Raw genomic sequence first — 16,737 nt, 5'->3', positions numbered from 1 at the left:
GTCCCCTTTTTTCCTTCTCAGTCCGTCCCCCTGTGCCAAACACTTGGATATCACCTCTCAATACGCCAAGCCAAAATATCGCGAGCATTTGGTTGCCTTGGCTGCAGCGCAGGGTGACGCTAGAGGAGGTTTGACTGGGGTTTAGCGGCAGAGCGTTTCACTCAAGTCCCTCAGGACAAGGGACAAGGCAACAGCGGGGTTGAAAAGGTAAGTCGGCTGTCCACAAACTTGATACCAAATGAGAAATTGGAAGGATTTAGATAAAATTACCAATTTAGAACACGACTTAAGTTATGGGACATGGACAAATGCAGGCTGCAATCGCGTGTAGGCTAAATGCACGCCAGTCCTGTGATACATAGAGAGTGACGTTCACCATAGGGATGCGTTGCAAGAGGATGCTCGGTCTGCACCGTGACCACAGCACATTGGATTTCGACTTCGTTATCTAACGGTCTCTCTTGATTATTTAGACTGCGCACACGCAGCCACATGCACGCCATACCTTGTACGTTGTTTACTTCTACCAGATATTTAACTTGCGTGCACGGTGTGTTAGCATTGATACAGATCATCTCCAACGGCGTTTACCAGTTGAAATCAAATCAAACGTTATTAGTCGCACACGCCGTTTACAGCAGGTATAAAATGTGCAGCGAAATGCTTGTGTGCTAGCTCCCTCAACAATGCAGTACATTAGTCAATAACAACAACTGGACTGTATTACACGGTATTTATACATATAAAGTGGGTAGTGTCTTCATATCACGCTGTGGAATAAATAGAACAGCAGGGTTGACTGTGTGTGTGTGAGTGAGTGAGTGAGTGAGTGAGTGAGTGAGTGAGTGAGTGAGTGAGTGAGAGAGAGAGAGAGAGAGTTCTGAGCATGTGTGGGTGCATGTGTGTAAGTTTGTGGGTAAGGGTTCGATGTGTTGGTAGTCAGTGCAAATCATCTCTAAGGTGCAGATAGTCTCTGAGGTGCAAATAGTCTCTGTAGGTGCATATCTGTACAGGTAGACATCTAAGGTTAGCTGTTCAGCAGTCTGATGGCCTGTTGGTAGTAGCTGTCTTGGAGCCTGTTGGTCCGAGACCCAATGCTACGATGCCACTTGCCAGATGGTAACAGAGTGAACAGTCCGCGGCTCGGGTGACAGGACTCCTTGACAATCTTTCGGACCTTTCTCAGACACCACCTGGAGTACATGCGCCAGAGGGCAGGGGGCTCGAGTGATGGGCCGTCCTCACCATCCTTTGTAGAACCTTATGGTTGAGGGCGGTGCAGTTGCCGTACCAAACGGTGATGCAGCCGGTCAAGATGCTCTCGATTGTGCAGCTGTAGAACTTTTTGAGGACCCGAGGGCCCATGCCAAGTGTCTTCAGTCGCCTGAGGTTGAAGAGGCACTGTTGCGCCTTCTTCACAGCGGTGATGGTGTGATTGGACCATGTCAGGTCATATGTGATGTGCACACCGAGGAACTTGAAGCTTTTGAACCTCTCCACTGCAGCTCCGTCGATGGCAAGTGGCGTGCTCCCCCTCCTGTTTCCTGTAGTCCGCGATCAACTTTAGAGGCCACTCTGGCAGGGCTCTAACCTCTTCCCTGTAGGCTGTCTCGTCGGCGATCAGGCCTACCACTGTCGTGCCATCGGAAAACTTGGTATTTTGGGTATTTTATTGGGATCCCCATTAGCTGTTACAAAAGCAGCTACTTTTCCTGGGGTCCACACAAAACATGAAACATGACATAATACAGAACATTAATTGATAAGAACAGTTTAAGGACAGAACTACATCAAATAGAGAGTAATAATGGTGCTGGAGTTGTGTGTGGCCAAGCAGTTGTGGGTGTACATATAGGACAATAGGGGACTAAGCACGCACCCCTGGGGGCCCCCCATGTTGAGGGTCAGCGTGGCGGAGGTGTGTTGCCTACCCTCACCACCTGGAGTCTGCCTGTCAGGAAGTCCTGGATCCAGGAAAAGGAGTGATTTACGACTAAATTGTTATCTGCATCTACTCCGCAACTCGGCAAGCATTGTTGATTTAGATATAGCTAATGCATTCTATATGGTACTTGGTGTTATGAACATGTACTAATCAAGGTACGTGGATAAGCTTGAGTTTGAGTTTATTTTTATTTTTACAGGGACAGTGCACATTAATAAACGTTTCAGTAAAAGTGCCGGTTTTAGCCAGCCGGCTAATTTTCAATCGCAGTCCCTGGGCAGGTTATTAAAAACAAAGACATAGCAACATAGGACAAGCAAGACGTAGCATACAGACAGAGCAAAAAGCAGCAAGACAAAATTCATAAAAGCAACAAAGTGTTTCCACACCTCACAAGCTACAGACAACAGACAACATGGAAAGCGGCAACACACAGCTAGGGACCATGTTCACAAATCAAACAAAGCATGGAAATAGTTTCTCTTGTCTTGTCAACCCGCCTCTCCGTCTTAGACTCAGTTGCTGACATAGCTCCTGTACCCTAAAATAATGTCATCCTGTTTTATCTTAAACATTTCAACAACAAAAATGCATGTCGCCCTCACGCGTTCCAGATGTATAATTTTTTCATCCTTGTTTGATTCCATCATTGATCCTAATGGATGAATTGATGCATGTCATTTCACACACACGATAATGCAGACCAGTGTAGTAATGCTGTGTCACGACGTGTTACAGTGTAGTAATGCTGTTTTACGTCGTGTTACAGTGTAGTAATGCTGTTTTACGACGTGTTACTGTGTAGTAATGCTGTTTTACGACGTGTTACTGTGTAGCAATGCTGTTTTACGACGTGTTACTGTGTAGTAATGCTGTTTTACGACGTGTTACTGAGTAGTAATGCTGTTTTATGACGTGTTACTTTGTAGTAATGCTGTTTTACTACGTGTTACTGTGTAGTAATGCTGTTTTACTACGTGTTACTGTGTAGTAATGCTGCGTCACGGCGTGTTACAGTGTAGTAATGCTGTTTTATGATGTGTTACTGTGTAGTAATGCTGAGTTACGTGTTATTGTGTAGTAATGCTGTGTTACCATGTGTTACTGTGTAGTAATGCTGTGTTACATGTTACTGTGTAGTAATGCTGTTTTACGACGTGTTACTGTGTAGTAATGCTGTTTTATGACGTGTTACTGTGTAGTAATGCTGTTTTACTACGTGTTACTGTGTAGTAATGCTGTTTTACTACATGTTACAGTGTAGTAATGATGTTTTACGACGTGTTACTGTGTAGTAATGCTGTGTTACGTGTTACTGTGTAGTAATGCTGTGTTACGACGTGCTACAGTGTAGTAATGCTGTGTTATGACGTTTTACGGTGTAGTAATGCTGTGTTATGATGTGCTACAGTGTAGTAATGCTGTTTTACGACATGCTACAGTGTAGTAATGCTGTTTTACGACGTGTTACTGTGTAGTAATGCTCTTTTACGACGTGTTACTATGTAGTAATGCTGTTTTACGACGTGTTACTGTGTAGTAATGCTGTTTTACGACGTGTTACTGAGTAGTAATGCTGTTTTATGACGTGTTACTGTGTAGTAATGCTGTTTTACTATGTGTTACTGTGTAGTAATGCTGTTTTACGACGTGTTACTGAGTAGTAATGCTGTTTTATGACGTGTTACTGTGTAGTAATGCTGTTTTACTACGTGTTACTGTGTAGTAATGCTGTTTTACTACGTGTTACTGTGTAGTAATGCTGTGTCACGGCGTGTTACAGTGTAGTAATGCTGTTTTATGATGTGTTACTGTGTAGTAATGCTGAGTTACGTGTTACTGTGTAGTAATGCTGTGTTACGACGTGCTACAGTGTAGTAATGCTGTGTTATGACGTGCTACAGTGTAGTAATGCTGTTTTACGACATGCTACAGTGTAGTAATGCTGTGTTACGATGTGCTACAGTGTAGTAATGCTGTGTTACGATGTGCTACAGTGTAGTAATGCTGTGTTACGACGTGTTACAGTGTAGTAATGCTGTGTTACGATGTGCTACAGTGTAGTAATGCTGTTTTACGACGTGCTACAGTGTAGTAATGCTGTGTTATGACGTGCTACAGTGTAGTAATGCTGTGTTACGATTAGAGGTCGACCGATTAATCGGAATGTCTGATTAATTAAGTTTTCATAACAATCGGAAATCGGTATTACAACAATACAGAATTAACACTTATTTTAACTTAATATAATACATCAATCAAATCAATTTAGCCTCAAGTAGATAATGAAACATGTTCAATTTGGTTTAAATAATGCAAAAACAGTGTTGGAGAAGAACGTAAAAGAGCAATATGTGCTATGTAAGAAAGCTAACGTTTCAGTTCCTTGCTCAGAACATGAGAACATATGAAAGCTGGTGGTTCCTTTTAACATGAGTCTTTAATGTTCCCAGGTAAGAAGTTTTAGGTTGTAGTTATTATAGGACTATTTCCCTCTATACCATTTGTATTTCAGTAACCTTTGACTATTGGATGTTCTTATAGGCACTTTAATATTGGCAGTGTAACAGTATAGCTTCCGTCCCTCTCCTCACTCCTCCCTGGGCTTGAACCAGCAACACAACGACAACAGCCACCACATAGAAGCAGCGTTACCCATGCAGAGCAAGGGAAACAACCACCCCAAGGCTCAGAGCGAGTGAAGTTTGAAACGCTATTAGCGCGCGCTAACAAGCCAGCCATTTCACTTCGGTCACACCAGCCTCATCTCGGGAGTTGATAGGTTTGAAGTCATAAACAGTGCAATGCTTGATGCACAACGAAGAGCTGCTGGCAAAACGCAGGAAAGTGCTGTTTGAATGAATGTTTACGCGCCTGCTTCTGCCTACCACCGCTCAGTCAGGTACTTAGATACTTGTATGCTTGTATGCTCAGTCAGCTTATATGCAACACAGGACACGCTAGATAATATCTAGTAATATCATCAACCATGTGTAGTTAACTAGTGATTATGATTGATTGTTTTTTATAAGATAAGTTTAATGCTAGCTAGCAACTTACCTTGGCTTGCTGCATTTGCGTAACAGGCAGTCTCCTTGTGGAGTGCAACGAAAGAGAGCAGGACGTTATTGCTTTGGACTAGTTAACTGTAAGGTTGCAAGATTGGATCCCCCGAGCTGACAAGGTGAAAATCTCTTTCTGCCCCTGAACGAGGCAGTTAACCCAACGTTCCTAGGCCGTCATTGGAAATAAGAATGTGTTCTTAACTGACTTGCCTAGTTAAATAAAGATTAAATAAAGGTGTAGATTTTTTTATTTTTAAATCGGCGCCCAAAATACCGATTTCTGATTGTTATGAAAACTTGAAATCAACCCTAATTAATTGGCCATTCCAATTAATCGGTCGACCTCTAGTTACGACGTGCTACAGTGTAGTAATGCTGTGTTACGAAGTGCTACAGTGTAGTAATGCTGTGTTACGACGTGCTACAGTGTAGTAATGCTGTGTTACGACGTGCTACAGTGTAGTAATGCTGTTTTACGACCTGCTACAGTGTAGTAATGCTGTTTTACGACGTGTTGCAGTGTAGTAATGCTGTGTTACGATGTGATACAGTTTAGTAATGCTGTGTTACGATGTGCTACAGTGTAGTAATGCTGTGTTACGACGTGTTGAAGTGTAGTAATGCTGTGTTATGACGTGCTACAGTGTAGTAATGCTGTGTTACGATGTGATACAGTTTAGTAATGCTGTGTTACGACGTGCTACAGTGTAGTAATGCTGTGTTACGACGTGTTGAAGTGTAGTAATGCTGTGTTATGACGTGCTACAGTGTAGTAATGCTGTGTTACGACGTGTTACAGTGTAATAATGCTGTTTTACGACGTGCTCCAGTGTAGTAATGCTGTTTTACGATGTGTTACTGTGTAGTAATGCTGTTTTACGACGTGCTGCAGTGTAGTAATGCTGTTTTATGACATGCTACAGTGTAGTAATGCTGTGTTACGACGTGCTACAGTGTAGTAATGCTGTGTTACGACGTGCTACAGTGTAGTAATGCTGTGTTACGACGTGCTACAGTGTAGTAATGCTGTTTTACGACGTGCTACAGTGTAGTAATGCTGTGTTACGACGTGTTGCAGTGTAGTAATGCTGTGTTACGATGTGATACAGTTTAGTAATGCTGTGTTACGATGTGCTACAGTGTAGTAATGCTGTGTTACGACGTGTTGCAGTGTAGTAATGCTGCGTTATGACGTGCTACAGTGTAGTAATGCTGTGTTACGACGTGTTACAGTGTAGTAATGCTGTTTTACGACGTGCTCCAGTGTAGTAATGCTGTTTTACGATGTGTTACTGTGTAGTAATGCTGTTTTACGATGTGCTACAGTGTAGTAATGCTGTGTTACGATGTGCTACAGTGTAGTAATGCTGTGTTACGATGTGTTACAGTGTAGTAATGCTGTTTTACGATGTGCTACAGTGTAGTAATGCTGTTTTACGACGTGCTACAGTATAGTAATGCTGTGTTACGATGTGCTACAGTGTATTAATGCTGTGTTACGACGTGCTACAGTGTAGTAATGCTGTTTTACGACGTGCTACAGTGTAGTAATGCTGTGTTACGATGTGCTACAGTGTATTAATGCTGTGTTACGATGTGCTACAGTGTAGTAATGCTGTTTTACGACGTGCTACAGTATAGTAATGCTGTGTTACGATGTGCTACAGTGTATTAATGCTGTGTTACGACGTGCTACAGTGTAGTAATGCTGTTTTACGACGTGCTACAGTGTAGTAATGCTGTGTTACGATGTGCTACAGTGTATTAATGCTGTGTTACGACGTGCTACATTGTAGTAATGCTGTGTTACGATGTGCTACAGTGCAACCTACCTGAGAAAGTTGGACGGTGTTTACACAGTGGAATAGTTTTGCTACATAAAGTTGCTTTTATGATGCAAGGCGAAGAACAGAGAAATTAGACAGTTGACAATATGATGGATTTAAAAAATATAATTTGAAGACAGGTGAATAAAGATAGAATAACCTAAACTTGTGTGCCTATGATGACCTGTGGGTGCGGAAAATGGACACTTGGGGGGATAATATGCCCTTGTCTAGGCTACTCTTCACTTCCCCTTAACAGGGCTCTGTCATCGGGAAAAGTACATACAATTACATGCAGCTCTTCTGTCATCCCATCCGCTTTCAAAGCATACAGTATTTTGCCCAAGTGGCATGTTATGGGGAGATGTGGGAGATGCTGCATGTGTGATTTGGGTGTGAAAATTCACCCGAGTAACATATGGCTCCTCAGCACCCAAACTGATGTGTGAGTGTAGTATATAATCAACCATGGAATTTTCTATATTGTTTAGCACAGTCAGTGTTTTCTTACATAACATGATTGTAAATCTATTTTAAGCCCCCACCGTGCAAGTCTCTGCTTTGTTTTCTGCTGATGACGAGAAAATGACAGGATTTTATCGTTTCGTCTATGATAGGTGGGAACGTACAGTTGAAGTCGGAAGTATACATACACCTTAGCCCAGTGGTTCTTAACCTTGTTGGAGGTACTGAATCCCACCAGTTTCATATGCGCATTCACCGAACCCTTATGATTTTTTTCAAATTCAAAACATAGGTATATATTTTACTGGTGCACAAAATGAACCGTGCATCAACATCACTGTGTTCAAAGAACAAAATCATCAAAACATGATTTTCACACAAAAACAAAAACATAATAATGAATATTTACTGCAAATCAGTGTGACTTCTGCTGTTGCCTTTCAGAGACCAGTTCAGAAATGCGCGGCTTCACCTTGGCAAGTGGCACTCATGTCATTTTCGCAACTCAGTCTGTTCCTTTTCTTCGTTTTTATGTCCAGCATCCTCCAAAAGGATTGCTCGCAAAGATATGTTGTAACAAACGGTATGAAAATCTCCAGAGCTTTCTTAGCAATAACACGGTACGTTACCATTTGTTGACACCAAAACGTTGAAAGTGTTGTTGTTCTGAAGAGTTGCTGTTGAACCTGGCTCTGCTGAATTTCAATGATTTCATCGAGGTATTCATCATTGACATCTGTTGTCTCAACACTAAACGTGAACGGCTGTCTCACTCATGCTGGATGTGACTCTCTTGTAGGGAAGTATCCGTCGAGAGACTTTGCAAGCTCATCTAAGTGCTTGGCAATTGCTTGCTTCAGTTCCTGGGGTACAGAAATGTCTCCGATTCCAGATACATCTTCGATCTTACTTACACAGTCGTCCAGCAGGGGAAAGTTTGCGAAGTTATCGTTCTCTGTTCATCGTTTCCATGACGGTAGCTTTTTTTGAAAAGCCTTCAGGTTTTCCTCCACTTCGATGATGTTGACTCCACCACCCTGCATCTTTTGATTGAGATGATTGAGAGCCACGAAGATATCAGCCATGTACGCTAAAATGAGACTGAACTTTGAAGCAATCTGCATGACAATGTTTGTGCTCTTGCAAAAACGGCTAATTCCACACGCACGGCAAAAACATGAGTCAGCACCTGTCCCCGGGACACCACCAAACGTTAGAATGGTACAGAAGTACCTCGAATTCAGAGCCCATTTCTTTACACAGCTCACTGAAGATGCGGTGCCTCGGAGCATTAGTTCACACATAGTTCACACATTCCAGTACAATTTTTAATACTTCTGCCAGTTTTGGAGGCATGCCTGTGCAGAATACAATGAGTAACAATGATGTGTGGTGCATCGGCTTTCACTAGCGCACCAAAACCAGACTTTCTTCCCAGCATGACTGGAGCTCCGTCCAAACAAACTTCAGAAACCATATCCCACGAAAGATTGTTGTCTTTGAAGAAGTCATCCACAAGTTTCTTCACATCGGCTGCCTTAGTTGTTGTTGTAAGAGGCTTACAAAATAAAAAAATCTTCCTTTATCACGTTGTCTTTCACATAGCGCACGAATACAGCAAGCTGGCTTAGATTGGAAACGTCTGTGGTCTCGTCGAGTTGAAGGCTGAATTTTGCCAGGCTTGAAATCAGATCTGCAACTACTTGAGCCAAGATGTCTTTGCTCATGTCCTCTATTCTGTCGCTGATGGTGTCATTTGAAAGAGGAATTTGGGATAACTTAACTTCAGCCTCTTTTCCCAGTATGATATTCGCCATCTTCAACACAGCTGGTTTTATGAGTGTTTCACCAATGGTGTGCGGTTTGCCCTGCTTTGCGATCAGGTAAGCAACTTCGTACGATGCTGTGAGGATCGGTTTGTTGATGGGTACAAAGCCGAGAACAGGCAGAGTAGCCTTTTCATCGAATCTGGCTCTCTTCACCTTGAATTCAGCGAGTGTTGTGTTCTTGTATGTTCCATCTCCATGCAGCTTAAGGAAGTGTTCTCTTAGTTTTGCCGGTGCTAGACTAGAATTGGTCAACTTGGAATTGCAAATCATGCAGTTAGGACACTGACTCCCATCACGTTCCGTTATACATGTGAATCCATATTGTACATATTCGTCCGACCACTTTCTTTTTTTGCTCGACATAGTAAGTATGAAGGGATTAAAATATTAAGAAAGAAATCACGACAGTCACAAATCGACTACTGAGCGCACCAAATTCCCTGCAGCACAGATAGGCCAAGCGATGTAGCGTGATCGAACCCAGGTTAAGAACCACTGCCTTAGCCAAATACATTTAAACTCAGTGTTTCACAATTCCTGACATTTAATCCTAGTAAAAATGTCCTTTCTTAGGTCAGTTAGGATCATCACTTTATTTTAAGAATGTGAAATGTCAGAATAATACTAGAGAGAATGATTTATTTCAGCATTTCTTTCTTTCATCACATTCCCAGTGGCTCAGAAGTTTACATACACTCAGTTAGTATTTGGTAGCATTGCCTTTAAATTGTTTAACTTGGGTCAAAGGTGTCAGGTAGCCTTCCACAAGCTTCCCACAATAAGTTGGGTGAATTTTGGCCCATTCCACCTGACAGAGCCGGTGAAACTGAGTCAGGTTTGTAGACCTCCTTGCTGTTGTAGTTCTGCCCACACATTTTCTATAGGATTGAGGTCAGGGCTTTGTGATGGCCACTCCAATACCTTGACTTTGTTGTCCTTAAGCCATTTTGCCACAACTTTGGAAGTATGCTTGGGGTCATTGTCCATTTGGAAGACCCATTTGCGACCAAGCTTTAACTTCCTGACTGATGTCTTGAGATGTTGCTTCAATATATCCACCTAATTTTCCATACTCATGATGCCATCTATTTTGTGAAGTGCACCAGTCCCTCCTGCAACAAAGCACCCCCACAACATGATGCTGCCGCCCCCGTGCTTCACGGTTGGGATGGTGTTCTTCGGCTTGCAAGTAGTCCCCCTTTTCCTCCAAACATAACGATGGTCATTATGGCCAAACAGTTATATTTTTGTTTCATCAGATCAGAGGACATTTCTCCAAAAAGTATGATCTTTGTCTCCATGTGCAGTTGCCAACCATATTCTGGCTTTTTTTACGGCGGTTTTGGGACAGTGGCTTCCTCCTTGCTGAGCGGCCTTTAAGGTTATGTCGATATAGGACTCGTTTTACTGTGGATATAGATACTTTTGTACCTGTTTCCTCCAGCATCTTCACAAGGTCCTTTGCTGTTTTTCTGGGATTGATTTACACTTTTCGCACCAAAGTACGTTCATCTCTAGGAGACAGAACGCATCTCCTTCCTGAGCGGTATGACGGTTGTGTGGTCCCATGATGTTTATACTTGTGTGCTATTGTTTGTACAGATGAACGTGGTACCTTCAGGCGTTTGGAAATTGCTCCCAGGGATGAACCACACTTGTGGAGGTCTACAATTCTTTTTCTGACGTGTTGGCTGATTTCTTTTGATTTTCACCTGATGTCAAGCAAAGAGGCACTGAGTTTGAAGGTAGGCCTTGAAATACATCCACAGGTATACTTCCAACAGACTCAAATGATGTCAATTAGCCTATCAGAAGCTTCTAAAGCCATGACATAATTTTCTGGAATTTTCCAAGCTGTCTAAAGGCACAGTCAACTTAGTGCATGTAAACTTCTGACCCACTGGAATTGTGATTCAGTGGATTATAAGTGAAATTATCTGTCTGTAAACAATTGTTGGAAAATTACTTGTGTCATGCACACAGTAGATGTCCTCACCGTCTTGCCCAAACAATAGTTCGTTAACAAGAAATTTGTGGAGTGGTTGAAAAACGAGTTTTAATGACTCGAACCTAAGTGTATGTAAACTTTCCACTTCAACTGTATATAAACAGTCTGGAGAGGGATCTAAGGGTTATACTGTAGCTAGGCTAATTGGTTATGAATTGCTGATCTGTTACAACTCAAGATCTGCAGAAGTTAGAAAAACACAGAGAGGCTTAGGCTAGAGAAGGAGAGAGTTATTCTATTGTCCTTTCAAAATGTAAAATGCCAGACAGTTTTTTCCCCTTCCTTTGCCCTAAGTGCTTTTCCCAAGTGAACGTGACTAAATCGTGCAGACATGCGTATCTTCTCAACACTCCTTGCGTTGCATAAACAAGTAAACAATAACACAAGCTCTGTGAAGTATGGAGAGAGAGGGGGTGATTAGATTAGTGCATGCTTTGATATCTCTGACCAGCCCCCTCGGCCTCTTTCTCTCTTTCTTAGCTCCCCTTCATCTCTCTCTCTCTCTCTCTCTCTCTCTCTCTCTCTCTCTCTCTCTCTCTCTCTCTCTCTCTCTCTCTCTCTCTCTCTCTCTCTCTCTCTCTCTCTCTCTCTCTCTCTCTCTCTCTCTCTCTCTCTCATAGATTAGCTGTGCAAAGTAAATGTGAGTCCTGGCCTGCATGCTAAATTAGGCCATGGATTGTTATGTAAAATTTGGCGATGAATAACTTAACATACGGATGGAATGTTCCCATGCATTCTTTTAGAGAAAGGGTCTGCGGACTGTTTTGGTAGGCAGTATACTGTGCTTGAAAGTTGCAGGTGCAGCTTCCTGATGTTAGTCAGGATAAAGCCAGTGTGTTATTAGAGGTCCGAGGATAAGGCCTACTTTTGGAGAAAAGTGCTACTTTCTGAGGAGTAACAAAAACAGATTATTGCTTGAAAGAGCTCCCAAGAAAGTGACTTAGATCACGACTCAGACTTCATGGCTCCTGCACTCTGGGTGTCTAGATTCAAGCCGTGATGCTTTCCCCTTCTATTAACCTGGGCCTCAGTGACCTCCATTATCAACCTGGTCCATCCTGGCAGCCAGTGTCCTGTGCAAACTCAGATAAGCAGGAGAGACCACCCCATGTTGTGATGTGCTATCCCCACCTATTTATAATATAAACAAGCCTGGGAACAGTGGAGCAAAAGGGACATCTCTGTGAATGTCAGAGGATGATACAATAGGGGTCCTGTGCAAAACAGTACTGTGTCTCTTATCAGAGATTAGAATATAGCCTACTCAGCATCTCCTTTAGTATTGAATCTGTTATATTTCTCCCACCAGTTGGTAAATTGCAATTCTTTGGTCTAACACATCTGAAATATGTGGCCTCCCTTTTCAATTTGTCAGAGAAGTGAGGATGGTTAAAAAACGGGGATAAATTCAATTCCTTTCCCAGCAGGAGGCTAGCGAGGCTAGGCTGTACATCTCTATAGGTACTGCTGCTCAGTCTACTGATAACCTGCTCCTACTGCGTCAGGCTCCCATTAGACCCTCTGTGGCGGAGCGAACCAATGCCTGGCATGTCGTCCATGGACTCGGGGCCCCTCCCTCCATCCCTCCCCCTGCACTCTCTGCCCAGGCCTGCTTATTTTCACCCACAGCAGCGGCCGTATGTTTTCTATCAGCTGTAATCTCCAGTGCAGAAATGAAACACGGCTAAGCAGGATTGCCGAGAGGGGACGTGGCAGAAATTAGAGTTGTTGTTAAACAGGAGTTATGCAGACACATCGGGACAAGAGGCTGGTCTTTAGATGGTAATGGAGAGTGTAATACAGAGGTAGGCTCTGGTTCAGTCACCATGTAATGCCTAATGCATTGAATCTGTGTGTAAGCAGACTAGCTGAGGCTGTCTAGACTGGCCATTATGTAATTAGCCAGTCTCACCCTCCTCATCCATTACCGTTTTACTTTCGGATCAAACTCTTTTCGATCTGTTGTCGTGGAGTCAATCCGTTTTCATTATTCAAGTATCTCAATTATTAGGAGGTCAGTCCACCTGAGCATAGGAGTCTGACGTCATTGTTAAATGGATTCAGAAGAAGCTGGTTCTGCCTTGTCACAGCTGTTTTGTGTATGAGGAAGGAAGGAAAGCAGGGGTGCATTGAATGTTCAATGATGCGTAGCGAATGGTGGAGGGACACCTTCAGGCACTCAGGCTTGTGTCTCAGGCGTTGGTCTGTTTCCAGTTCACCTAATAATGCCTTCACAGGCTACACCACAGCTCCAGATGGATCTTATCAGTGGGCCATTGGCCGTTTTTACTAATACAGTTGAAGTCGGAAGTTTACATACACTTAGGTTCGAGTCATTAAAACTAGTTTTTCAACCACTCCACACATTTCTTGTTAACAAACTATAGTTTTGGCAAGTCGGTTAGGACATCTACTTTGTGCATAACACAAGTAATTCTTCCAACAATTGTTTACAGACAGATGATTTCACTTATAATTCTCTGTATTCCAGTGGGTCAGAAGTTTACATACACTAAGTTGACCGTAACTTTAAACAGCTTGGGAAATTCCATAAAATTATGTCATGGCTTTAGAAGCTTCTGATAGGCTAATTGACATCATTTGAGTCAATTGGAGGTGTACCTGTGGATGTATTTCAAGGCCTAACTTCAAACTCTGTGCCTCTTTGCTTGACATTATGGGAAAATCAAAAGAAATCAACCAAGACCTTATAAAAAAATGTGTAGACCCCAACAAGTTTGGTTCATCCTCGGGAGCAATTTCCAAAAGCCTGAAGGTACCACGTTCATCTGTACAAACAATAGCACACAAGTATAAACACCATGGGACCACGCAGCCGTCATACCGCTCAGGAAGGAGACGCGGTCTGTTTCCTAGAGATGAACGTACTTTGGTGCGGAAAGTGCAAATCAATCCCAGAACAACAGCATAGGACCTTGTGAAGATGCTGGAGGAAGCAGGTACAAAGGTATCTATATCCACAGTAAAATGAGTCCTATATCGACATAACCTGAAAGGCCGCTCAGCAAGGAAGAAGCCACTGCTCCAAAACCGCCATAAAAAAGCCAGACTATGGTTGGCAACTGTACATGGGGACAAAGATCATACTTTTTGGAGAAATGTCCTCTGATCTGATGAAACAAAAATAGAACTGTTTGGCCATAATGACCATCGTTATGTTTGGAAGAAAAAGGGGGAGGCTTGCAAGCCGAAGAACACCATCCCAACCGTGAGGCACGGGCTGGCAGCATCATGTTGTGGGGGCGCTTTTCTGCAGGAGGGACTGGTGCACTTCACAAAATAGATGGCATCATGAGGATGGGAAATTAGGTGGATATATTGACATCAGTCAGGAGGTTAAAGCTTGGTTGCAATATGGGTCTCCCAAATGGACAATGACCCCAAGCATACTTCCAAAGTTGTGGCAAAATGGCTTAAGGACAACAAAGTCAAGGTATTGGAGTGGCCATCACAAAGCCCTGACCTCAATCCTATAGAAAATGTGTGGGCAGAACAAAAAAAGCATGTGCGAGCAAGGAGGCCTACAAACCTGACTCAGTTACACCAGCTCTGTCAGGAGGAATGGACCAAAATTCACCCAACTTATTGTGGGAAGCTTGTGGAAGCTTACCCGAAACTTTTGACCCAAGTTAAAAAATTAAAAGACAATGCTACCCAATACTAATTGAGTGTATGTAAACTTCTGACCCACTGGGAATGTGATGAAAGAAATAAAAGCTGAAATAAATAATTCTCTCTACTATTATTCTGACATTTCACATTCTTAAAATAAAGTGGGGATCCTAACTGACCTAAGACAGGGAATTGTGAAAAACTTTGTTTAAATGTATTTGGCTAAGGTGTATGTAAACTTCCGACTTCAACTGTATCTACAATAATTAATGGAGACAAAATTACCCCTAGAGTCAGTAATAGTGCCCCCAACAATCAACCAGACTGCATTATGTCCCCTGGGATAATGACCATGCGATATGCAACACATAAAATATGTTAGATAATTACACATAGCCTTATTTAACACATGCCAGAAGTGTGAGTGCGTGGAATATGGGTGGTTTATGGCTCCAGTTAGTCAGGCTGGCTCGCGTCACTGTTTAATAGGATGCTCTCTTCATTGTTTTGATTGGACCTACAGTTCTCCTTAAGAGGAGATGACTTAAGGTTAACCACACCGCTATTAAACAAGTACAAATGTCAGCTGTCCCTGCTGTTCTCTCAGCGCTAGAACAGGCAGAATGAATGTCGGCTGCAGCACAACAAAATAACAGGCGGAGACTTACAAAAGGACAGTACAGTGAACCACAATATTTGCTGTCATTGAATCGTGCATTCATTCATTGAAGCTGACATAACACATTGTATCTAACATGAAGGATGATTATTATGGTATGGTTACAATACAAAATACATACATTTTTAAACCACATTGTGGACCACTCAGATAGTGTGAAGCTTGGGAGGACTATGTCAGCTATGTTAACAACAACACAGTCGAAGTTGTGGGGGTCAGACGACATCTTGTTCCACATTTCTTTAAAACTTCATGACCCATCTGTCCCATGTTCTCTCTCTTTCCATCTTTCACAAAGCCCACTTTCAGGCAGTATTGGTGAAACTTTGCGCTCTTACCATAGGTTATAGAAAGGCTCACAAGGACTTGCCAAGTTGGGTAGCCTAACCCTGCAGATTTGCTCATTTTAATACATGGCATGTTCGTGTGAATGAACCCATGAGCACCAACGTAAAGTGCAAAGCAGCATATCACATTTTTCAGAAATGAAGGCATACATTTTTCAACCATTTTCTATTCTTAATGTTAGGAATAAGCAAAGGTTTTGATTTCTGGTTAAACAGTTGGAAAGGGGTGACATCACCAGGGGGTAAATGAGTTTATAGACCAGTAAGAAAGAGAGTTCCAAACCTCTCTGCCAATAACAGGTAGTTTTCAGTTTTCCCCTCCCCACCCAGACAGTCCTAGAAAAATTCTTGCTTGGGAAATTGCTCTTTGCTAAGAAGCTATGTTTGTTATTTTTTATTACTATTTTTATTGAAAACAATCACAGTAATTTACTTAATTGTCAAACAGAAATTATTTGATATTGAGCTGAAAAAAGTTGCATTGGACCTTTAAGATATTTTCACATTTCTCCCCCTCATGAGGAGAGAGGATAATACAAGTTTGTAGAAGGGTCGTTCCATGTAATTTCAGCAACTCACCATCTCAGCTTGTTCTGAAATCATTTATTTAGTTAGAAACAGATAAGATTAGCATTCATGCAACATTATTTTGTTAACACATTGATTGCACCCCTAATTGATTGCACCCAAATTGGCCATTTTAATTTATAGGATTCATATAATATTCAATAAATATAGTACCTAACATCCGATTTGGACCAAACTTGTTTCAAATGATGAGTAAGACATTTGGAATCCCCAGAAATAGTTAAAAGCCACCCACGGACCCCCCCACACCCCACGCCAATTCCACCCCATCAACAAGTATACAGTATCAGTTCTCTATACAAGTAGTATGGACCTGGGATTCTGAGTATTGTATGTAAATAAGGTATTTCTG

General features: G+C 42.3%; 1 protein-coding gene across 5 annotated transcripts in view; it reads left to right on the top strand.

The window, feature by feature from the left end:
• The first annotated feature begins 156 nt into the window (after window positions 1–156).
• Window positions 157–16,737, top strand: part of usp54a (ubiquitin specific peptidase 54a) — a 113,332-nt gene continuing 96,751 nt past the window's right edge. For all 5 annotated transcript variants that reach the window (XM_064932283.1, XM_064932284.1, XM_064932282.1 and 2 more), the window contains exon 1: window positions 157–207. The gene's annotated coding sequence lies outside the window, so the exon portion shown is untranslated. The remainder of the gene's footprint in view (window positions 208–16,737) is intronic.

This window comes from Oncorhynchus masou, chromosome 23 (assembly GCF_036934945.1).
Source record: "Oncorhynchus masou masou isolate Uvic2021 chromosome 23, UVic_Omas_1.1, whole genome shotgun sequence".
NCBI classification, from domain to species: Eukaryota; Metazoa; Chordata; class Actinopteri; order Salmoniformes; family Salmonidae; genus Oncorhynchus; species Oncorhynchus masou.
Note: the sequence above shows the minus strand (reverse complement) of the source record. Positions and strands in the feature narration are given on the sequence as shown.